The sequence below is a fragment of the Dunckerocampus dactyliophorus genome, chromosome 11, assembly GCF_027744805.1.
Source record: "Dunckerocampus dactyliophorus isolate RoL2022-P2 chromosome 11, RoL_Ddac_1.1, whole genome shotgun sequence".
Taxonomy (NCBI): domain Eukaryota; kingdom Metazoa; phylum Chordata; class Actinopteri; order Syngnathiformes; family Syngnathidae; genus Dunckerocampus; species Dunckerocampus dactyliophorus.
In genome coordinates, this window is record NC_072829.1 from 7,089,199 (window position 1) to 7,115,811 (window position 26,613).

A 26,613-nucleotide genomic window follows, 5' to 3' on the forward strand; every position below is an offset into this window, starting at 1 on the left:
TCCCACATCCAAAAACATGCATGTTAGGTTAATAGGAGACTCTAAATTGTCCATAGGTATGAATGTGAGTGTGAATGGTTGTTTGTCTATATGTGCCCAGCGATTGGTTAGCTACCAGTCCAGGGTGTACCCCGCCTCTTGCCCGAAGTCAGCTGGGATAGGCATAGAAGATGGATAGATGAAATTAATATTTACAGCGGTGTGAAAAAGTGTTTTTGCATGTTTGTCACACTTAAATGTTTTACATTCAGCAATCAACAATCATTAAACTAATGGTATTAGTCAATGACAAGACAAATCTTAAGGGACAAAAAAAATCCAAACCTAGATGGACTTCTTTCCAGATTTTTTGGTAGACAGCAGAATTCATGGTTCCATTTATCACAGCAAGTCTTCCAGGTCTTGAAGCAGCAAAACAGAGTATTTTCCCAAAGGTCTTTGTGGTCATCAAGATGTTTTCTGGCAAAATTGAAACAAGCCTTAATGTTCTTTGTTCAGCAGTGGTTTTGGTCTTGGAACTCTGCCCTGCAGACAGTTTTTGCACAGTGTCTTAATGGTGGAGTCATGAACTCTGACCTGAGTGAGGCCTGCAGTTCTTTGGATGTTGTGGGATCTTTTGTGACCTCTTGGATGAGCCGTTGCTGCTCTCTTGGGGTAATTTTGGTTGGCCGGCCACTCCTGGGAAAGTTGTCCACTGTTCCATGTTTTCGCCATATGTGGATTATGGCTCCCACCGGTTTGCTGGAGTCCAAAGCTTTAGAAATGGCTTTAACCTTTTCCAGATTGATAGATGACAATTGATCTCAATGTCTCTAAAAAGTTTCATTTAGAAACTGCATTTTGTGTTCAGTCGTGTTGTCTTTGAGCAATTTTAATTTGTTGGATGATCTACAGATGCACTATGGAAAGTGTCCTTACCGCCTCCATCACTGTTTGGTACGGTAACTGTACAACACGTGATAGGAAGGCACTCCAGCGGGTGATCAAGACCTCACAGAACATTGTTGGGGCAGCCCTCCCCTCACTGCAAGACATTTATAAAACTAGAGTCCTACGAAGAACACACAACCTCATCAAGGACAGCACACATCCACAACACTCATTATTCACACTCCTACCGTCAGGCAGACGCTACAGGAGTTTGAAGTCCAGGACCACAAGGCTGGCAAACAGCTTTTACCCACAGGCCATCAGGCTTCTCAACGAAGCACTCACACACGCCGCACGCAACACACACTCATAGCACTTTATTTATTTATTACTTATTTGTATGAATGTCTCTTTTTGTTGCTGCTTAATTTATTGGTATATATGTTTATGTTTCTTATGTTCTTATTCTTTCTTGTGTTTTCTTTCTTTTCTTGGGAGAATGAACAGAATAAGATTTTCATTGCATGGTATTACTGCTGTTTTACCATGCACATGACAATAAAACTCTCTTGAATCTTGATCTGAACCATTTAAGTGTGACAAACAAATGCAATGCAATGACAAATGCAAAAAAAAATAATCAGGAAGGGGGCAAATACTTTTTCACACCACTGTGTCATGAAATATATATTTATAGTATATTTTTCTTTAATGGTCTTTGTCAGAGTCACCACTCAGTCCGATTGGTTGAACTATGATGTAAGCCATAAATGATTTTGCATTTTATTTAATTACATTTGTATTGATTTTATTTCAGCATGAACAACAGCCTTTCTAAAAATAGCCGGCAATTAGATTAGTAAGATACGTGGTGTACCTTCAACGTCATTCCAAGGCAACACTGTCTGTCCTCTCAGCCTGGAACCCACCGCTAACAATCTTACTACGTTGACATAACGCCGACATGTACGTTGATTAATGTAGGAAACGTTAGCTACTGTTTGTATTCAAAACACTGGTTTTAACAACAAATCTTTCTTACTGTTGCTTTAATATGAGCGCAGCATTATGATGTGTTGCTGAGAGCAGAGGTGTGCAGCCCTGACTCTAAAGCTTCTGTTCTTCTCGTGTGAGTGATCGGAGGCGATACAACGTCGCTAAATGTCACAATTTTCATGCAAATAAAAGACAGCAATTACAGCGGAGTGTATCAACAAGTGGGGATGAAATGTCAGCTTCCTGTTGTCGTATGAATCTTTTAAAAAGACACCAGACGTTGCACGCTGGCTTCAGTGTCATTACTCTGTGTAATGTGTATGTGTGTGTGTGTGAGAGATGACGCCACTGACTGACCTTTCAACATTTGCAGGAGTCCTTTGGGGACATGAAGATGGGAGGCTCCCACAAGTGAAAGGCAAGTTTGACTCACACTGATGCAAATCAACTCACAATAGGCCAGTTAGCGGTTTATCACCACCACTCAAATGCTACTGTAAGGATGTCAAATCATCAATAAACAGTAACAGTATCTACTCGGGGTGCAACAGCACAGCATAATCACCGTTTGGCACTTATTTGTAAGGAGTGACTTCCCGCGAAACAAATAGTTTTTTGCGTAAGACATTCCTCGAAAAAAGGGGGGGGGTTCTCGGAAATTTCAACTTAATTCTTGCAATATTTCAGGGTTAGTCATAAGTCCTACTTGATTCTGTGACTTTGTAAAATTTTGTATTCCTTTTTAGTACAATGGATGTAAAAATGTATATTGGTGCACTGTACAGTATAGAGCAGAAGCATATTAGTGAATGTCAGAATATTATTGGATGGAGGTGGACTGCTTCAGTGAATGCCGAAGCTTAAAGGCAGCAGCAGATGCAAGTTTGCTGTAATTGCACTGACTTTCGCCTCCACAGTGTTAATGGTTTGACTTTGTGGTCTTAAGGTACACTAAATTAATTAATGAGCTGCCCAAAGGGGGATATGGCCTTCCACCTCTGCAGTCTTACTTCTTCATTACGGAGCGCTGATAGTTCACTGCAATGTGTGCCAAGTCAACCTAGGCTTTACATAATTCTAAATAACATTTTAAAAAGGAGATATCTGAAAAATAACAAGCATCACATGTTTTGACAAATGTTCATCCTTTTGTGCACAATGGCTCAGGAGTAGAAGAGTTGCACCATGGGGTTGCCTTCATTTTTGGTTGCAGGAGATGATTCACCTGACAGCATAAAGGTTATAAAAACCTGACATTTGTGTCGCTGCCGTGCGCTGACATTGAGAAATGCCATCGCGACAGAGCGCAGGCGTCTTGCGCCACCACCGCCTGTGACACTTTTATCCCCAGACAGCTGAAGTTTCGTGGCTACGACAGCACATACGTTACGCTCGGAAAAAAAACAAAGACGCCATCAACATTTCCCGTGTTTCTTGGTGGTCTTGAGCTTCATCTTCCTGACAGGCAATGACATGACCAGATTACTTTCTACTAATAACACACCCCAAAGGCTTTCCAGAGATCTTCAGCAACCTGGAGCTTCTTCATGGTCATGAAAGGCCATGGCACGCCATCTGCCTAGATTGGCCCGACAGCCTCCATAACATTGACGGCTTCGACGACCGTGCATTCTTTCAGCTCCGCCTTGATGGGAAGGTCGCGCATCAATCTGCGTCTGTGGAGTCTCTCACAATCTACTGATGTCTTTTGGGGTGAGAAGGTGACCTTTTCATGAGGCCCAACTCAGTCATCTATTTTTCCCCCCCCCATCCGTGTGTACATGACCACCTCCACCTGCAAAGATGTTGCCATATTTTTATTGCTTTGTGTTTGTAGAATTACACTAAAACCGCATAGACCCGGGGTTTTAAATGCAACTAGACATGGAAGAGTAGTGAAAATGCAGCCCACAAGGTCTGAGCTGAGCCAATGTTACTCTGAAAAGCAAGTACAAGCCACCACTGAACTGACAGTAAGCTTGTGACAGTGAAATGAACATAGGGGTCACTAGACAGAACTACAATCACAGTGCCGACACTTAGCGTTGTGACAACATATCTATCTATACAGTGGTGCTTTGGTTAATGTCATTAATCCATTCAAGAAGGTCAGACTCAAACCAAAACACATTTTCCTGTAGAAAATAATGTAAATCCAATTCATCTGTTCCAGACACCCAAAAACATAACTCCCCCCGCCCCAAAACCACCCATTAACAAACTAACACAAAACAAACATTCTGCTGCAACCACAATTTGTAAGAAATATATCAAACTAAATATCAACGTTCTAGAACCAACAAACATCTACCTTGCCGTTTAATATAGAAAATGGCAAAAAACAAAATACGCTGGCGTCAGTGACGTCGCGGAAGTGCACCGGCGAGAATGCCTTGTCTGGTGATGTGTGCCATGTTTCATTGCGGACATTACAGTAATTTTGAATGCTTATTTTTTGTTGTCCATCCATCCATTTTCTATACCGCTTCTCCTCATTAGGGTTGTGGAGATGTTTTGTTGTTACAACCAGAAATGACTCTTATGGATGTAAAATGAAAAAGTGTCGCCCTCGATGCACCACTGGGTTGTTACGACTGTATGCATGTACCGGAGATGCGTGCGTATGCATGTGTGTGAGGTTCTGACACGGCAGCTGATGACGGAACCACCGTTGAGCTATACCTCTAAAAATGATGACCGTCTTCTCTTTAAGCCATCAAATTCGGAGGTCTTGCACCCTCGTCTCGGTACGGTCCATTGCCTCTCTTTTGTGCGGTCCGTGTCTGTTATGGCGTGTATCGCTCTACAATTCTGATATGAACGGCGTTGTCCTAAAACAGCACCCGCGGCCCACAATGCATTGCACGATCACATGCAAGTATCACAAGATTTCGTCTTGTACGCGTGATCCAAAATGGTGGCGTAAATAAACCGGATGGTATTTTGGATGCTCAACAAGTGGGCGAACGCAAGCCAAGGCAAAATTTCGGTTAATCGAAAAACGCACTAACCAGGGCGGACGTTAACCGAGGTATCACTGAACTATCCTAAATGCTACTATGGATTATCGATACCTTTCGCCGTGTTTAAAAAAAAAAAAAATTAGTATTAAAATATAGCCACTATAAACTTTGTTTAGTTTACGTTTTACATTGTCATGCTGTTCAACCTTATCCGCGCTCTTCCCGGTGAATGAGTCACTACCATACTACACTAAATATGAATTTTTGATATGCTTCTACTTTATAGAGTTGCTCTACTAGAGAAACATGAGATGTGTTTTCTGAACGAGTTTAAAATCGCTTTACTGTTTGTCAGACACCTAAACTAAAATCCTTTTTACACTTACGTTGCACTAAAACAGTCTCTTTCTGCACCATTGCTGTTTGTATTCTGGTTAAAATATGTTGCAAAAATTCCATCTATTTTCTATACCGCTTGTCCTCATTGGGGTCTTGGGTACGCTGGAGCCCATCGCAGCTGAATGCAGCAAAATACAAATTACTACAGTTATTTTCTTGGTTCACCCAACAACCGTATTATCGCGAACCATGCATTGCTTCAGTATCGTGAGGTATCCTGAGATTCCCAGCCCTCTAATCCCAATACTTCATGTGGCCCAGACTCACATAGACCCTACCTCCAGCGGCCCCCAGGTAAATCAAGTTTGAGACCCCTGACTTAGACCATTTCCACCAAACTGAATGAAGAAACTGAAAAAGTACGGTGGATCCTGGTTTCCAAGTTGATTCTGATCCAAATTAGAACAGTTTGGTCAAGGTAGAGGTTCATTCTAGTTATCCTTGTCAAGGCTGCATTGTTGGCATTAAATTGTGAAAATGATTCCTTAATTTAAAAAAATATAAATTATCATCATCATCATCATCCGATAACAGATATGCTGACATTGTCCAACTCAATTTCCAATACCGATGGAACATCACATATCTCCTGTCATGAAATTAACACATCTGTTGTGAAGCTAATGGATACAGCATCAGCTTCTCAACGTGGCTGTAAACATTGTAAAACATCTGAGAAATACTTGCGATTAGACTTAGGCTGTGACATTTATTTTACAGTAAGTGCAAGTACCCATTTACATTTTTTTGATCATCAAAAATCCAGGGAAGAAAAATCAAGTGTCCTACTTTTCATGTCGGCCTAGCTTTCTTAGTGCAGCAGCAGCGGCGGAGACAGAAATATTTCATTGGGGTGGCCAAGGTGAGACCATTACTTACACAGGGGTGGCAATAAGTTGATGCCTGAAATGTCTTGATGGCTGGCCACCACGTAGCTCCGCCGCTGTGCAGCAGCACGCTGTATTCGTTTCCACGCCATACTATAAAAATTACATGTACACAGCAATTCCCGGCCAAAATTTACATTTTGCATCAGATTTTAATGAAATTTCATCTGCAGATAGATATTAAAGTGAATGTATATCCAGCATACGTTTTATCTTGTCCTGAATCTCTGATCCATGAGTTTGAAAGGCTTAAAGTTGGACTTCACTTTCAAAAGAACTCATGACTAGAGGTGGTCCAACACTCAGTACAAATCTGATGCGAAATTAAAGAGGAAAAAGTAATCTACCCAACAAAGATGTATACATCATGAAAAATCGACATTTTCCACAGACGTCCCCATGGACTCTCCTAATCGTGCACGCACACACCAGATTTTACCATCGCTTCTTCCAAGAATTGTAACATTCCTACCAGTGAGGATAGGTGGCATATTTAGAAAATGGATGGATAGAAGGAGCAAGCTAGCTTGCTATTAGCCACCCACGTTTGGTCATAATTTGCGCAAATACGGGAGCCCATAGGCCTATATACACAGCATTATGTGTATTATCGGCTTCATTATAGGGAAAAATCCCGATACAGATATTGACTGATATTACATTTTTATGCCAATATCGGGCCGATAATCGGCACATCCCTAATTATAATATTTATTATTGTATATTATGTTATAAATAACGTCGATATTGACTACTAGAAATAGATTTGGCACGACTGGTTCGTCCTCGCTCATAAAACACATTAGAATGGGACTTGTCTGTGACTGTAGCCTGTTGTTCCAAAGCTGTACAGTAGATGGCACTGTAACTTTGCTTCTTTACACACCTGGTCTGCCAGAGAGTAAGAAGACATTGGGCTGGAGAGCTCAGTGTTTCCAACTTATTTAGCGAGCATTTCCAAATATATGCAGTCCTGTGTGAAACAGTCTCGTCATCCTTGTCAAGGCTGCATTGATGGAATTCAGCAGTTGCTCTGGATGTACTTGGGTTACTTAGGTGTACCTAATGTTATGTCCAAAGAGTGTGTTTCTCTGCACTATGATCACAATGTGGAGCGCGGAGGTTAAAAATAAACTGTGTGGCTGAATATGCACACGGCGTGCTGAAAAATGTAGACGAGGCATGACGTTGGAGGCCATGTGTAGCGAGTACCATTCATTTATTTAACACGCATCAATGTGAGGGCACGTTTGCCTCCTGCGTCCTGCCTGTGAGTCAGTTTGGTGCCGAGGCAGACGTTGAAGTTCACTGCAAAAGAAGAGCGCGCTTGGCGGCACCCTGCCATTTAGGAGAAAGAGAATCCCACGTATCAAGGTGTGACAGGCTGTCATCTGTGTTGCTATCGCTGTAATAAGACAGCAGAGACTATTACTCCGAACGGGGACCATTGAGGTGCAGCCACACTGCTGTTTCCGCTCTTGCCCACCTGAAATATGGTCTAATGAATAAATAATACCAATCTCCACAAATAGAACCCATTCCATGGACCGAGTTGTGGAAACAGATTGATGCTAGGCTATTTCTGTTTCATACTTTACTTTTTTTTGTCTGTAGAATATGTCACGGGTCAATAAAAAATGAGCTGTGGGTCGCACTTTGGACACCGCTGCTGTAGGATATACACTCCTCACGGTGTATTTCATCAATGTATGACAGCTTCCTTTTTTTTATACATTTAATAATAATTCTTATACAAACTTTAAAAATGGTGACTTGATTGAGAGAGGAATTCATTTAAAAACATTTATTCTTGTGGTTGTAGTTTGCATACGTACAGTGGTTTGTAATCATCTGCGTAGCTTTTTGGCTGCATGAGAGACTAGCAAAAAGCACTGAATAGATAGATTATGCAGTGATTAAGGAAAAGGAAAAAGAAAAAAAAAAGTGTTAAAAAACTAAGTAAATAAGTGACCACATTTGAAGTAAATAAAAACAAATAAAATGAATCAAATAAGAGATTAAAGAACAAAAAAGTGATAAAATGAACAAAAATCATTGTATAATGGGCAAATAAATGCAGAATTTAGATTAAACAATAACATATTAATACTGGTAAATGAATGCAATATACAGTAGATTACCCACCGAGACGCTCCCCCCTTCTGCAAACCAACCTGCCACCTTGACGTTGCTACGCTCCTGATTTCAGATCAACATTTGCAATAAGTAACCGTTGTCATTAAATTTGATTCAACTTCAGAACCCTCCCCCGTCAGTCTTCAATATGCCTCAAATGCTCATTAAACACATTTTGAAGTACAAAATGCATAGGTACTCACCACTAATGAATGATAATGGAAGAACAGATGGAATGGTGTAGAATTTATGTAGTTTCACCTTTGCATCTTACAGCAACTATGGTGCATTCAAGGCCTGCTGAACAAAGTGTGAAATCTCAACGCTTGACAAAAAAAGAAAAAAAAGTGAAGCATCAAGACTAGGGGTGCACGATATCGATATCAGGAATTATGACGTCATACCGACAGATGCGATGACATAAAAAATAGCTCAACCAATAATTTAAAACACTCCAGTGAGGCATGATTAACAGCCTGTTGTAACTTCCCCTGAGCTCTCATGTAAACAAACATTCACTATTTCAGAGGACGATATTTCACATGCTAATTGCACCAAATGGTCCGCAATGAGTGGGGAAAAAACCCCCATCTCGCTTCAACACATTAAACGTTAACAGCCACCTGAAACGCCAGCATCGCTACAACAATCGAGACTTGTTCCTATCAGCGTGATGTTTGAAAAGTGCAGAAAGGTTCCCAGAGACGACCCGAGGACTAACAAGCGATCTGTGATTGCATCATAGATCCTTCATAAAAGACAAACATGTACATTTTTTTTTTTTTTTTTTTTTTTTAAATCAGTGGTACATGTATGCTGTCCATTTTACCTACATTATCACGTATTCATAATATTATTGACTTATGGTGAATGAGATGTGTTGTCTGCAGGGGGAAAAAAACCCACGGCCAATTTTGGAGAAAAAAAAAATTATCCCCTATTTAAAACTGATTACAGATTTATGGTGAATGCGATGAGTTTTCTGTTTTTTTAACCAAAAATCAGCAAATTTGCAATTTTGTGAATTGAATCACAAATGTGCGGCGATCCACTGGTTCTGGTTGCAGTTTCTGCAGAAAAAAATGCTAATTTTCTGAGGGGAAAAAACAAAAAATGACACCATGTATTTATGATTTATTAGATTTATGGTGATTTATGTTTTCTTCAGGGGGAAAAAAAAAAAAAAAAAAAAAAAAACTACAGCCAATTTTCAGATTTTTTAGGGTCGCAGGGAGCTTATCCCAGCTGACTTTGGCTGAGAGGCAGGGTACAGCCAAACGCAGGGCACATATACATAAAACAACCATTCACACCCACATTCATACGACATTCATGGACAATTTAGAGTTGCCAATTAACCAAACATGCATGTTTTTGGAATGTGGGAGGAATCCGGAGAAAACCCATGCACATGGAGAACATGCAAACTCCACACAGATGCCCAAGTGGAGATTCTAACCCAGGTCTTCCCAATCTCCTGACTGTATGGCCAACATGCTAACACCATGCGGCCCAGAAATGTGTCTGATTGCTTTAATGGTGATATGTTTTCAACTGGAATGGACAGTGAAGACTACTAGGCATGAATAGTATCTTCATGTTTGTTTCCAACATGTGGGATCAAAGGTTTCAGTGTGAGCTTTAAATTCTAGCATGGTGAAGCCTTTTTTTATTGCAGAGATTTATTGCTGTGGTGTAGTAATCCTCCACAATGATTTGTTGCAAAATGAAGTGGCTGGCCTCAGCACAAAGGTGCGCGGGCGTGCACGTCGGCGTAGAGGCAGCTGAGGGCTGCTCATCTGGTACGCTATGCAAACAGCGGCACAATAACGCCTTCCGTCATTTCACACTGCACGCTCGCTTTTAATGGATTTCCTCGTCGTTTCGTGCAGCTATAGTGGCGGCCTGTGCGGCTGTCAGCACAAGTGTAACACGATTCTTGTGCGCACACGCCATCGGTGTGCTGTTTTCATACACAGCGCTGAGAGCAGGCTATTTTCTTTTTGCAATAAACGCCTTTTATTGCTGCTTATTCCATTCCAGCAGTGCTAAGACAAATTGTTGTGTTTGAACATCAGGGTCTACAGTATGTACACACTTGGGTGGAACAGCGGTTACAGTGATGGTATTCAAAGAGCAATGTAGATGTAAGAAGCAGATAGGCCGACTCTTCTCAGACTAAACGTATCGTCATATCCATGCATTAGCATGATGCTGGGGATGAGTGAAGATAAGGCAAATTCATTCACATTCATCCATTCTGAGGGCACCCTAATGGAGCCCACTGGCTGTTTGAAGGGCTTCTGATAGAAGACGCCTGCCGATGTCTGTTATTTCATTAGGATGACGGAGAGGCCATATTTAAGATTTGCATAATAAAAGCTTTGCATTGCTAAAAGACTAAATGTGGGTTGAAGACTTATAGGAGGCTACACATGTTTCAGAAAAAAACATGTTAGGGTCACCAAAGCCTAGCCTTGCATCAATCTGTTTCCTCAGTATATCCAAAAACACTAGCCCTGTATCTCAATTTGTGTACTGCTGTACTTACACTTAGTCTTTGAGTGCACTCTCAGTACCCAGATATTGTACTGAAAATGGTGAGTGCACAGTGCTGTACACTTGCCACACTCAATCGCCATCGTCGCTATGTAGCGTATTGATGTATACAGACGGAAGCATTCCATTTGAGACAATCATTTGTCAAACTCCATCGCACAGGGGGCCAAAACTCAAAGCCTACTTTAGGTTGTGGGCCGAACTGGACGCTAAACCCCCAGCCCACCCTCCAACTTTGTATCTTTCTTATTCTTTATCCTGAAATTTAACACTTTTATATTTCTGCATATTGAAAGTATAAAAAAAAAAAAACATTAAAAAAACTTTCTTGTCCGTTTAACCAACATAGCTGGTGAATGAAGCACACATATATGCATCATCAGCGGACAGAAAGATTCTCGTTTAAAAAGTTGCCAACACGACAGAACATGCCCAAATAATCCAAGCTAAAAAAAAAAAAAAAACATAAAAAAACAGTATGGTTTGAAAAATGTCAACACCGAAATAGATAACTAAGCAACCTACACACCTTTTGTCCTGGTTCCCCGCGCACGCAGTGCCAGAATTGGAACATATCAATATAATGGATCCCTGTGGTTGTGCTTTGAGGTTGGGACAAAATGTGCGTGACAGCTGGTGAATGTGTCTTTAAAAACAGCTTTGCTTGTGTCTTTTCACGGTCTTGTGCCAAAGTTCATCTCACATTTTAGAGCCACATAAACCATCTCATGCTCTGAGAAGCTTGAGAAGGGAGTGGTCTCCTACGGGTGCCCAGAGTCAGGACTAAACACGGTGAGGCTGCGTTTCACAGCTCTATGCTGCCAAAATCTGAAACAATCTTCCAGAAGATGTGCGGCAATCGTCAACTTTAACAAATAGAAGTGTTTTCAGTTTGAATTTGAACATTGCCATATGACAATTGAAACCATTTCATCTGCACTCCATCCATCCATTTTCTATACCGCTTCTCCTCATTAGGGTCGCGGGGTCCATGCTGGAGACTATCCCAGCTGACTTCGGGCGACAGGCGGGGTACACCGTGCACTCCATATTTTTTTTTTATTTTTTTTTTTTTTTAATCTTTCATGGAACTTTATGTAGTGATTTTAGAATGTGTTTTTATGGAACGATTTTCTTTTCCTGAAAAGCACTTTGAATTACCTCGTGTACGAATGGTGCTCGATAAATAAACTTGCCTTGCCTTACGTGGACATACATTTTCTTAAAACTTCAATCATGTGGATGGACATTTTGTTTACATTGATGCTTGAAATGTCTACTTTCTGACAGTGTGCAGATATACACTTGTTGTTTTGGCGTAGTTGTTTTGTTTCAGTAAAGTGATTGTTGATCAACCACCTCTACGTCATTCTCGCAATGTCCGGGCAAAGGCTACAGTATTTTATGCGTCTGTGTAGGCTCTCAGTCGTACAGGAGTTGTCCATCGAGGGAAAGGCTTCTTGAGACGTCATCTGTACTTCTGTGAAGAAGGTGTCGGACGTTTCGCTCCTCATCCGAAGAGCTTCGTCAGCGAACTAATAAGTGCTGGTAGCCTAGGCCTTAAATACAGTAAGAGTGGGCGGAATTGGTGTGCCAACACCCTCCTATTGGTTCCTTACACTAAGCCTGGGCGGAGTAGTAGTATAATCCTCTCCTGCTATTAGCACCTCCGATAAAAGGGAAGTGTCGCTCCCTGAGTTGGGTATGAACGACTCAGATACTGGCTCGTTAGCATCTATTGTTCTGGCTCGGCCCTGGCTCCACCTCATTTGCAAGACTAAGAGCTGTGGGTTTTGGTCTCAGTAACCTGCTGAACACAGGGTCCAAATTAAACCTCAAACCACCATTCCGATTCAATGATGGGTTCTGTTGTTTGACAAAAATAGTTTCCTTTACTCCTCTTTCAAACCATCTGTTTTCTTTGGCCAAAATCTTTACCTCGCTGTCCTCAAGAGTGATTGGTTGCTTTAAGGTGTAGATGTACTGCTGATTGAGGACCACTCGAATTGTCCCTGCGATGTTATTTACAGTATTTTATATCAACACAAAAACATCACAATCCGTGAGATGTGTAACCCGGTAGAGTTTGCAGCTGTGGAATGGACAGATTATGCACTTCCCAGCATGATCACTTTTGACTGGCTTATGCCCCTTTAAAAAAAGGGTGTTATTTTGTACAGACAGGGTGTAAAAGTTAAAGTGCTGCCGTTTTTAGTCGTGTACAGTTGACTTTTGGTCCAAATCTGGCACCCTTTAGAACAGTTGTCAGTATGGTCCTATATACATTCATGGAAAACAAAATGTTTAGACCACCCTTGTTTCTCAGTTTATTGATCCATTAATTTAAGACCTGATATCTAACAACTTCCATGGTTTTCCTAATAACCAAAATCACTTAAGTTCTTACATGAATAGCTATAGCATTGTACTGCCAGAAAATTGAACTCTTATGAGCCAGTTTTGTTGTCATTGTCAACACCTGACTGCATGGGTTATAGACTACCTCACCAACAGACCACAGTATGTGAGGCTCCGTCACTGTGTGTCTGACATGGTACTCTGCAGCACAGGTGCCCCTCAGGGTACGGTGCTCTCCCCTTTCCTCTTCACCCTCTACACCTCGGACTTCACACACAACTCCACACAGTGTCACATCCAGAAGTTCTCCGACGACACAGCCATCGTTGGTTGTGTTTCAGAGGGGAATGATCTGGAATACAGGACGGTCATCAGGGACTTTGTCAGCTGGAGTGAGCTTAACCAGCTGCAACTCAACACCAGCAAGACAAAGGAGATGATCATTAACTTCCAGAGGAAAACATCTCTCTTCACACCGGTGAACATCCAGGGAGCGGACATAGAGTTGGTAGACAGCTACAAATTCCTGGGTGTTCACCTTAACAACAAACTGGACTGGTCCGTCAACACCCACGCCCTCTACAAGAAGGACCAGAGTCACCTCCACCTGCTGAGGAGACTGAGGTCCTTTGGTGTGTGCAGGACTCTTTTACGGACCTTTTATGACTCTGTGGTGGCCTCAGCCATCTTCTATGCTGTGGGCTGCTGGAGAGGGGGCAGCACGGAAAGGGACAGGAGCAGGATCAATAGGCTGATCAGGAGAGCGAGCTCTGTCCTGGACGGTCCTCTGGACTCCATGGAGGAAGTGGGGGAGAGAAGGATGTTGGCTAAGATGACATCCATCATGAACAACACCTCTCACCCGCTACATGACACTGTTGTTTCCCTGGGCAGCTCCTTCAGCAGCAGACTGTTACACCCACGGTGTAAGAAGGAGAGGTTCCGCAGGTCCTTCATACCGACCGCTGTCAGGCTCTACAACACCTGCACCACCTGAACCATGTTGTAGTCACTATGCTTTCTTTACACTGTTCTCTTTACTTGCGTATCTTGCTTGCTTGCTGCTGTAACAAGTAAATTTCCCCGCTGTGGGATAAATAAAGTACAAACAAACAAACAATTTGTCCAAACAAAAAAAAGGTACCTTTAGTTGTATCAGGCATTAAAAAGAAAAAAGAAACAATGGTGGTCTAATTTTTTCCATGACTGTACAATATTGTTTCCCCTTTTAAAAGTTAAAATGCCATAGGAGTAGTTTATACCGGAGGAATGGCTTAATTACGCAAATCGCTGTAAGCGCTTTGTTTGATAAGGTCCAACTCGGGGCCAACTCAATGCTATTTTCCAAACAATTCCGCTGGCCGGATGAAATTGCAGCGAGGGCCGGATTTGGCCTCCGGGCCCGAGTTTGACTCACGTGGTATAGGCTGGCAGATATTGAATCAGGCGATCCAAATGTTGGCGATCATGCTCCGCCGAGTGGTTAGTTCCAAATCAAAAAGAAGAAGCGGGTAAATATTTTGATCTCCATTTCCTACTTTCCCACTACACTGTCAGAATTGGCACGCTCACAAACTAAAGTACACAGTGTACAGTGTAGTTATTGACGTACACGGACAGAAGTATTCAATTTGAGACACTGCACAAGACTAAATTGCCTTTGATGTGATCGTACTTTCAGGCTCCTTGAACACTCTAGCGTAGGGTCACCGACCTTTTTGAAACAGAGCTATTTCTTGGGTACTGATTAATGCAAAGGGCTACTAGTTTGATATACCCTTCTGAAATAGGCAATTTGATCAATTTACCTTTAACCAACTATGTTATTATGAATAATTAATGATATTCATCTGGGTGAAAAGACTGATCATGTTAATGATTTCTCACATTATCAACCATTTAATCAGAAAAGAAATATGCAACACTATTTCTACATTTTCCTCCATGTGCAAGTGTTTTTCAAATGATCACTTCTGCAACAGTCCTAGGAAATCACAATGTCTCATTTTCATTAATCATTACTTTGCACTATGCTTGTACAAATAAAATTATATCAAATAAAAAAAAAAAAAACAACTTTCAGATTTTAAAATAAATCCGAGTAGATCTTGAACTTGCAGCACATTATCAAATGTTGCATTTTACAAACATTTAAACACCATTGGAGTTGTCCCCAGTTGAACACCGGAGAGAACGGAGATTACATCTGTTCCATATTTCTCATCTTCAAGTACAGTTTTAGCAATTAGCATCATTGCTTCTTTGACAAACTCCCCGGCTGAAACGGCCTTTTTCTTAATCAAGAATTGCATTGCTCTTATTGATGTTTCGGTTGCTTTTTGGGAGTTTTTAAACCGGTCTCGTGAAAAAAAGATTGCGGTTTGCACAAAGCGCCTTTTAACTCGTGGGCTCTTTCTGCTTGTAGTGCACTGCCATGTGGTAGTTAGCATGGTAGCTTGCGTGACACGTTGTGAAATGTCTCCCCACACTGTGCCGCTTTGCCGTCGCCCAGCAAATGAGACACACGCAAGCTCCTTTCACAGTGGTAATAAAAGAAAATACATAAAAAAAAACCCTCCCATTTGTGAAAATTAGGTTCTTTTTTCTGCAACCTTTTTGGAGGTCCGTCACCTCATTTTCGCTGCGCCCGCTAGCTTGTTTCCACAAGTCTGTACGATCTCCACAAACACTATGCTTTGGTCATGCGCGCAATAATGACCTTTGAACTATACTAGGTCAGAGTTCATTTCCATTAAAAACATTGTTTTAAAAATATGTCAATTCCAGTATTCATTTTGAGACACTGCACAAGACTAAATTGCCTTTGATGTGATCGCACTTTCAGGCTCCTTGAAGGCTCTCGCATAGGGGTCACCGACCTTTTTGAAACATTTGCAACCAAAAAAAAAAAATGACATGCAGCTCACTGACAAGTGCCGATACTTGAGCTACAGCATTTTTAGAACAGGCTAGCGGGCGACTCGTGTGGTCCTTAGGGGCGACCTGCGGGCACCAGGTTGGTGAACCCTGCTCTAGCGCATACAAAAACATACTTTAAAGACTATTATGCCTACAAAAATCTGTGCATTACATTTGTCGAAGACTCAGTCGTCTTTGATGCTTGCAAAACCACATCAGTTATCTTTGCTACCTCCGGCAAGTGCAGCGCAGAGCACAAACGCAGCGCGGAGATTATGTTTTTGCCGGCGTTTTTGTCTGCGTTCAAAATGACTCGAAAAGTTCTGAATGGATTTGGATGAAATTTTCTCCAATTGTCGGCAATGGGATATGGAAGAACTAATAAAATTTTGGGAGTGATCCAGATCACATCTGAATCCAGGAATTTTTTAAAGGATTCTTTAACATTGTGAGATCGGACCATTTCCACGATTTGTGCATTTAAAACTCTTGGGAAGGAAAAAAACAAAAACAGGACAAGTTTACAACACATCCTACAAAACATCAAAGACTGATCCAGATAATGGAATAATTTCAGATACTGTGATTCTTAATATGAAAAAAAATAGGGGACCTTTGAAATTTATCATAGGAAGAGAACAAATGAAGCTATAAACATGCAACAAAACACCATTACGTATAGCCAAGACACTGGAATCTCTGGAGTGTGCCAACGGATTTGTTGTACCTTCAAAAGTTATGAAGCTAAATCCAAAAGAAAACCGCCATTACGGAAAATACAAATTAATATTAATATGATGAATACAGTATGTTTTCATGGTCAAGGAATCTAAATATGCATATAAAATAAATGTAGGACCAATATTTATGGTTTAAATGAATATGGGGGGTGGGGGGGTAACTCTGGATCTTGGCGGAGGTCTGCGCGCTCCTTCAGTGCTTTGAGTTTCAGATTGAAGAAGACGACAAAAACATCGGTTCGTTTAGTCAAAACCATCTTCAATGTTAACAGAAATATACATTAGTTAAAGCAACTGATTGCAGAGTTCCTGCATCTGACTGGAGGGGCCCCAAGGTTCAAACGTACTGCTAGCATTATGCCCCGGCTAGTCCTGCTTTGAGTACGCCGACGTAACATGTATTTGGCAATGTGTACATACTAACATTTAGCTATGATTGAATGTATAGCCTATCGCAACAACATGACTGCAAATATCTGATCGCCTTTTGTCTGCGTGTACACGCCATGGACATGCACATGTATACCAACAGCCATGAACACCAATTATTTTATTTAGGGCTGCAACTAATGATATTTTCTTAGTTGAATAATCTGAAACTTCTTTCGATTCATTGAGTAACCGGCCCTAGGCGGACCAAATCAATACGAACCAAACAAACACAGTCAGTGGTTTAGTCCGCAACATATCAGAAGAGGCAAAAAAGGTTAATCACCGTTTTCCAAAGTCAAAGCTGATGTGTGTGAATATCTTGTTTTGCCTAAAACAACGATATGTGTGCTTTCACAGTTTACTAAGGACTTTTTAAAAATATTCACATTTGAAAGGGTAAAATCAGTAGGATATTCACTTCGGTGTTTAATTTCTAATTGTGAAAAAGACATTTTTGTACAAGTTGTTCTTTTAAACCACTTTTGGTAACATATGCTACCCGGTGGTAAGTGTATTTTTTAAAGTATTGTTTAAGTGTATATTTTTTTGTTTAAAAAAAAAAAAAAACAAAAAGGAGGAATTTGGAGCAAGTTTTAAAAGTACCAGCCTACATAAAGGGTTGGGGGTGTACGATTGTGACAATATCGTGTGTGACACTAAAGTTAATGTGTTCTCCAGTCAATCACCTACCTGTGACCTTCTCCATTATTCCCATTCAGAGTGAGCTTCACCTTCATTAGCGGCCTCAACTTCCTGTCTGACTTCCTGCCAAGTGTGGCGTCCTCGTGTGTGTTCCAGCCTGATCTTTGTCCTCGGCATCACCTGTAAGCAGGGACAGCAGCTGTCAGCGAGATCGGGATATCAAGCTGGTCTGGAGGTGCTGCTCATTAAAAAAAAAAAAAAAAAAAAAAAGAATTTCACCTCTCTGAGGCAGCTTCAGGTCGTTAATGAAGCTGACAGCATTGATGCCTCTAGCACGTAACGCCAAATAAGATCTATTTGAGATATACATAGTTCGATATATTGAAGCAATAACGGCATCTCGTCACGGTTACTGCTCACACATCTACATGCACTCATGAATACCTGCCATTTATTTCCAATGATACATTCATTTCAGGCCAAGTGGTTAGCATGTTGGCCACACAGCTAAGAGATCGGGAAGATCTGGGTTGGACTTTCCGTTTCGAGCATCTCTGTGTGGAGTTTGCATGTTCTCCCCATGCATACATGGGTTTTCTCCGGGTATTCCGTTTTCCTCCTGTCAGGATTGGCGTCTTTAATACAAAAGGTGTCCTCACAACGAAGTCAGCGAGGAAACATTACACCGTAACAAAAAACACTTGCCAGGAGAAACGATAGGCAAGGGAAAAAAATACAAAACCGGCCGAAAGTAAAGCGCTGCTAGAAAAGCCAAGCAGGATAAAGAACTAGCTGAGGTACGAACTCAAAAAAAACTGCTGAAATAAGTCTAGCAGAAGGCATGAAGCCAGAACACTTAGTACCACACTATACGCCACGAGGCCGGGCAGAGCAGAGAGATGGTGAACATGGAGGTACAATCTGGCAACGAGGAGTAGCTTCAGCCATGCTTATGAGCCAGACGAGGTAACTGGCAACAGGTGTGCTCTGACAGCTCCGCCCCTGCCGGGCCAGCAGTGCAGTGCAAGATAAGGCTGACATGCTGCAGCAAAGCAACACCACAGGACATGACACCTCCAACATTCCACATGCATGTTAAGTTCATTGGAGACTCTAAATTGTCCATAGGTGTGAATGTGAGTGTGAATGGTTGTTTGCCTATAGGTACCCCACCTCTCGCCCAAAGTAAGCTAGGATAGGCTCCAGCATCCCCGCGACCCTAGTGAGGAGAAGCAGAATAGACGATGGATGTGTGGACATCCATTACAGTGGAGTATACAGCGTTTCCTCATCCCTATGGATGACGTCCACGGACGCATGATAAAAGAGAGAAGGCGACCACCTGCAGGTGAAAAGTGATGTGCTCTTCATCACTTGTCTTCATCATCATCGCTTGAAAATGTCAAGCAGGTAATGTCTTCATGCATCTCACCTTCAGGGAAATAATGAGAGTTTAAATGTTACTCTCTAAGCCAAGGGTGTCCAAACTTTTACTAGAAAATTTACTAGAAAAATGTTGATATTTTACATTTTTTAAACAGGTTAAAATTTATTTAAAAAAACAACCAGTGGTATAGATTTTCTGAAATGGCCTCAGCCCGGGACCCACAGTTGCGACCCATGTTTATTAAAGTCATTTTTATTTTAAACATTTATTTATTCGGACATTTATTCATTTATTTATTTAAATCAAGCAAATGTTGTCATTTTTAAATTGCCTATGTCATATTTTTAACATTAATACACATAATTACACGTCCAAAGTACATTTGAGAAGAATTTATGAATGCATTTTGTCAAAGAAATGAGGAAGAAGATAACTACTTGCATACATATAATGCATACATTTACAATTAAATATAAAATATGCACCAAATAAGACCACAAAATCAGCTATTTTACTTATAAATGTGCAATTAATATACACCAAAGAGGAAGATGACTAAAATGTTGCTCAATTTAAAAAAAAAAAGAAAAATCTTTATATATATATATACATATATTTAAATGTAATTTTTGTCTCACTATCTGTGACCCACTATTGCAACCACTATTATAGATGCCTATGCGTATTTTTATAAGAGTTAAAAAATTTTTGTGTTACATTACGCCTTTTTTCAACGTTTGCTGTTGTTTTTTTTTTTTTAGCTGTCTTGATTAGTTGTATTTTTAGAATGTGCTACGAGCCAATGCCATTGGCCGCACTTTGGACACCTTTGCTTTATGCCTTTACCAAGGGAGCAACTTCATAATGCCGCCTTTACAAAAATAATGATTACTTTTTATTGACACTGTCAGAGAGGTATTCATTAATAGATTTATTTATTTTATTATTGTGCCTGTACGACAGTATTGCATCATACTGAGAGCTGTTTCTAATATTTTGACTTAACCATTTAGCTAGGCAAGACCCAACAGCTCTCAGTGAAGATGCAAGGTATAAATAAAATAATAAACATATGTGCATGGCTCAGATCAAGGGTACCCTTTGCTGTCTTCAACTTCACTTGAGTAGTATTTGAAATTGTTGTTCTAACAATGTGTACTATCCCTATCACTCTGATGTTTATAGAGTGAGGAAGCTTACCAAACCATAAATTAAGCCTGTTCAGGTTTTTATTTTGCGCTAGCATGGCTATGTTGTAAAAAAATGTCTATATTTGGACATTGAAATGTTACATGTAAAGCATGTCTACTTTTGTTGTGAAATTAACAATATTTTCTCTGATCATTTTGTCATGATTTCTACTTAGAATTAAAGAATGATGTCTGAAATTGGTTTCTAATGTGTTTTATTCAAATATTCTCAGTGTAAAAAAAAAATAACTGTTGCGTAATCATTAGTGAAAAGTACATAACCTTCGTGTCCGCCTGCCGATGAAAATTTTGAAGAACATAATTCCATGGAAAAACAAACCCCATGATGATTAGAATGGTATATATTCATGGAATAATTATTCAACTCTGCAACTAAAGTGATTTTTTTGTGTATAAAAGAGTAAAATAAGATTATTTGAACGAAAGTCTAACATCGAGTGGACACCGAGTTATGTACCTTACATTTAAGAGAGTGAACTTTGGAGGGTTGCTATGGGAAATGGAAGATGTCTGGAGCTCTGGGTTGGGTGTGTGTTTTGCAATGTTTGAAGTTTGTGTTGACAACATTACCAAGGTCTATCCAGGAGTTTGAAATTTTAAATGTAACACTTGGGTACCCTTGATCTGAGCAATGCACCTATGATTCTTTTTAAAAAAAGCATTATGTTTGTAACTTACTGTACTGCATCTGGAATGAAGCCTGTGCATTTTTCTGTTGTTGCAATTCAATATAAATAACAAATTCCGCATTTCACACAGTCAATAAGATTAGCAACCCAAGTCAGTTTTTAAATATTTCAAATTCTGACGGTGTCAGACGTTGATATTTTATGATTAAGTTGCCAAAATGCCACCCAAGCTGCCTTTAAGTGTTCATCTTTGTCTACCGGTAAAAGAACATGAGGGCCGGGCATACGAACCTCCGCTGTGTTCCAGATTGATTATTTTAATTAAACTGGCTCAGGGACAAGCCGGCCTCAATGAATCACTCACGAGCCAACTCATTATTTATCACAGAGGAGGATACTTTAGGAATAACCTCCTTTTACCATCTACCACATAAACACAAACAAATAATGTTGGCTCAAGATCATAACACTTACTAAGGGTCCAAAGTTGACCGATCTCATCCTGCTCACAACCACTAGGGGTTGTCTTCATGTGGTTATCTTGGGACGGCCATGACAGTCAAGTTCAATGATTCCCAACCACTGTGCCACGGCAAAATGTAATTCTATTAATGATTTGTTTTAGTAGAAATAATGTATCTTTTTTTCATCTATCTATACCAGCGACGTATAGGGATTGGTATCAATATTCAATACAATAATGGCACCGGTAAACGGTAGTAAACACACCGTACTGTTAATTGGTTCCAGACCTGACCGTGATAAGTACATTTCCATGAAGTAGGATTCCTCATTTATAAATCAAATATTTTCTTAGTTAGTGCATACAAAACCTATTTAAAACATTCTAAATATGAGTTTTAACATTATTAGAGCTCTCTACACATGAACTAACACCCCTATAGTCACCTTTACACTCATTAGCCAACAGACAAAATAGGACATGTAAGACATAAATAAGACTTGTGCTCGTGTGTATTGCTGTTAAAGGGTTCAGAGTTGAGTCTTACAGTAGCTTGCCGGCCGCAACAGTAGCCCATGTTAGGAATTACTGTGCCTGCCATAGAAGCCTGTTGTTCAGGCAACCAAATGTGGTGCTTGTGTGTCTCACCAAACACTACAGTAACACTATTGACACCTAGTGACCAGTGTAGAATACTACATATAATCACAAAGCCTTTGAATGCAAGTTCTGAATGCCTTATGTTTGTATTTTAGTTCATTTAGCCATTTTTATGCTTGAAAATACTTATTCTAGGCAAAAAATGAGTACAATTTGCTTAAATATGCATTTTGTGACTAATAATAGGCCGTATTCAACCACAAAACAGAATGATTTATTAATGAATACATTTTTGAAAAACCGAGAGATTGAAGCCGCGAAACGATTACTGTATCGTCAGCTGCCGTGACGGTGTCGGGGCTGACATGGAAGGAACTTCATTTTGCTCACTTAATGCACGAATCTTGCATGTACTGTAGGAATAACTAGCAAACGCCATTGTAACAATAGTCCAACACTGCCACAATTGTGTAGCAATTATCAATTTCTCCTCCAATTGTGATCGAAATGTATGCACTTAAAGTACTGTTTTACTCATATTCTGTGTTTTGTATTGCTGCTGGTTTTGCTGTGATATTTATGACAATTTATTGTGGAATTTATTTCATAATAGTGAAGTTATTAGTTCTTTTATTTAAATGATTGAAGTATTTAAATTGGCCGCACGGTGGTCTAGTGGTTAGCATGTTGGCCAACACAGTAACAGTCTGGAGATCGGTAAGACCTGGGTTTGATTCGCCCTTGGGCATCTTTATGTGGAGTTTGCATGTTCTCCCCGTGCGTGCGTGGGTTTTCTCCGGGTACTCTGGTTTCCTCCCACATCCAAAAACATGCATGTTAGGTTAATTGGCAACTCTAAATTCTCTAAATTTATTATGAATGTGAGTGTGTATGGTTGATTGTCTATATGTGCCCTGCCATTGGCTGGCGACCAGTCCAGGGTGTATCCCGCCTGTCGCCTGAAGTCAGCTGGGATAGGCTCCAGCATGCCCCCGCGGCCCTAAAGAGGAGAAGCGGTATAGAAAATGGATGGATGGAAGTATTTAAATTACTATTCTGTTCAACTTGCATGACACACAATTCTGTTAAAATTTAAGGGCATTGTTTTTGGTTTTCCTTTTTGTAATTGCAGTTTGGGAACTGTTTAAGCACCAGTTTGGTACCGTATCAGATAATTAAACAATATCCAACCCTATAGTGACCAGCGCTCTCCCACTAGGTGGCAGAAGGTACATAATTAACCTATGACGCCACCTGTTGCTCGTCATATATTTTTGTGTGTTGGTGTGCTGTGACATTTTTCTAATGTCAAATATGTGCCTTCGCTCCATAAATGTAAACACTGCTCTACTCTGGTCTAGATAGTGTGGTTTAGTAGGGTAATAACCTCAAAGCAAAATCCAACTGTAATATAGCTGCACTTAATGGCAGCCAGTAAAGATGATGCAAGCCCCACAGGCCTCCGGGAGATGTGAAAAAATGTTGTTTTATGATAGGAATATATCTATAAATATTTATATTTCAATATATTACTTTCAGCAGTCTCTACAAAGTGTCATGCACAAAAACAAATGCCAACTCTGCGCTTTCTGACAGAGGGGTCTGTGTGAAAGCCTGCTTGGAATATTAAAAACCCACTGCAGGCAAGCATGAACATTCATAAGCCAGCATCAGACGAGAGTCAGTGGCTGATTTTCCTCTTTTGTTTATCCTTTTCTGGGAGTTTTCTTTCAGATAGCTTGCCGTCACGTTTGTCCCGGTGAACTAAACACTGTGGAACGCGAGGAGAAAAGTGCATCTCCCAATATGAAGAAAAAAGGCTTTGCAAAAAAGACATCAGGCAGGCTACATGTCACCCCCTCTCCTGAAGCCTGCGACACAACCGGTTGTACGGGCTCCTACGGCCGATCTATGTGCAAAAAAACGCAAGAAACATACAGAGGGCGTGCGTGTGATGTGCTGATTTTCGATCCATAGACTGGCCGAAGTTCTTTGTCATGTCAAAGAAACTCTATGGGCGCTTATGTTTTTTTCAGGTTGCAAAGCAAACTTACGCACTTAGTACATCTCTTGCGTTGTCCGTACGCCCAATGTGTGTCTTTTTCGGACGTTTTTCTTGTGTCAGGTTTGGGCAAAATGTAATTTTTTTTCGTACGTCGCACTTGCGAACTCTTATGTGTGTCGAGCACCACAAGTGCACGCCACATACGTAATTACTGCAAGCGACGCACGTTCAGATACCTCTTCGATGTGTGTCAAGATCTTACTCCTTCATAGTCACCACAACTACATTCTGTCAGGATCTGAGGAGCTGTCAAATGCATGACCCACGGCATGCAGAGACAGAGGCAGAAGTGTGCAAATAAAAATATTTTAAGAATTAAAACCGGTACTCACAGTAGGCTCTGTGACAACACGCAACTGGCATAAGTAAATAGTTCAGGTGACAGCACAGGTGAGGAGAAACAAGTCAATGAACCAGCAGCGTCCCTGCGACGACGCTGGGCTTTTAAACCCCACTAATTGTAATTGCAACCAGCTGTGCACAATACCACCAGGGTAAAGCGGCTGCTAGTGCAGCACTCCAAAATAAGGCAACAGGAAGGACAGGAAGTGATCACTCCTGTCCTGCGGAACGTGACACATTCTAAACAAAGAAAAATAAACACAGCGATTTGGCGGACGCCAAAAATTGCACAGCCAAAAAATCTTAAATCCGGTTGTGACCTAGTCTTAAGAGTAACTCACACAACAACGTGAGGCTTTACTCACTTGGCATGAATACACAAACACTAAATAATGGACTTTGTCATAAGTGGGAAAAGGCTGTGAAAGATAAATGAGGCTCATTAGGAGACTTAAGAACTATATATGGTGTACATTAACCACTTTCAGCATATAAATGCATGGTGTTGTGTTTCAGGTGTTCACTGCATTGTTACAGTTCTGGTTAGTCAGTGTATGTGTGTCGTCCTCCACATGGGTGCACCGTCAGGCTTGAAATGGCTGCCGCAAACTAGCATGTGGCACGAACGAGGCCTCCGGTTGGCCCACTTGGACCGTTTCATGCACCAAAGTGCTACTTTGCGATGTGTTACTTAATGAGTCAGCCGTGTGAATGCAAACATGACACCTGCAGGTGCAAAACAATTAACATGCACACACACACATAAGGGACATAAAATGATTACTGGTCTCTGTAGGTTTGCTTTCTATTGATTTTTGGCCGTGTTGGCCGACTCCCTAACTTTCATCCCTGTAATTGATCAGTTTGAATTAATATTGACTGTGTGTGTGTGTGTGTGTGTTCTCTATCTGCAGTACTTAAATCATGTGCTTTACCAAGCAACACAACACAGTTGATATTTTAAGTGTGTAGTTCTTAAGGAGTGTGTTTACAATTGCTGAAGCAGAAATACAAGAAGTACACAATGGGACGCGTCTGCAAGGAAACCAATGAAGCCAACATTTAAAATGATTTGGCTGCCTTTTTAATCTGACTCATTTGATTCAAATCTGTGCTAGCTGGTGTCGGTAAAGCCACCATCGATGTCACGTAGTAAGTCCCCTTGAGAGGCTTCTGATGTGTGTTCAGCCCTCAAATTTCCCCTGAGGATGAAATGTTTGACCTGCTGGCTGGACAACCTCACAATTATTTGTTACTGTGTGTGTGTGTGTGTGTGTGTGTGTGTGTGTGTGTGTGTGTGTGTGTTCCTTATGCTCGTGGCCATTTGACACAATGACTGAAAAGTGAATGTAGTGAGTGTGTGTTTTCTTTCTTTTTTTAAGTCACATTGAGTTGAGTGCTTTTTAAAAGGGAAATTGAGTATGCACTAGAGGGGGGCGCCAATGTGATTATTATGAGTTGGCATTTTCTGTATTTAGCAGCTGTTTGTGCGTGTGTAAATGATATGATCAATTACAAAGGCACATCACTGATTAGGCATCCCTCCCCTCTGCAGATTAGTGTAATTTCTAATAATATAGCTCATTAATAATAAAATTTATTTTTACAATATCCTGAGGGACAAAAATGACCCCCAGGCCCAGAAAAAAGCTCTTGTGATAATAAATGAATTAACACCACCATAAATGAAAATGAACTTGATAATTTTGCATGCGTGTGCGTGTCTGTTTTCCTTGTCTCCAGCCTCCAAACAGGCAAAAAGAGTGTTCACTCTGTGGATTAGTTCAGCACCTAGATGCTTTATACATACAGTATATTCAACGGTAAACAGAGTGGGTCCTCTGTCAGTCATACAGTTGCTTTGTCTCTGTGGAGGGAGGCGAGGCCGCTAGCATACACACACTGACACACAGCAAAACAGTGGAGCATCGTGAGCAGCAATGCAAGGTAACATGAGGGAAAAAGATGCTTGCAAAGCCAAATACCACAGCCCCTGTGTGGTAATATCAATAACG

At 40.8% G+C, this 26,613-nt stretch overlaps 1 long non-coding RNA gene across 1 annotated transcript in view; it reads right to left on the minus strand.

The window, feature by feature from the left end:
• LOC129190397 (uncharacterized) overlaps positions 1-26,613 on the minus strand; it is a 56,363-nt gene that overhangs the window by 24,475 nt on the left and 5,275 nt on the right. The window contains exon 2 of the long non-coding RNA XR_008572992.1: positions 17,950-18,081. This is a non-coding gene — a long non-coding RNA (uncharacterized LOC129190397). The remainder of the gene's footprint in view (positions 1-17,949; positions 18,082-26,613) is intronic.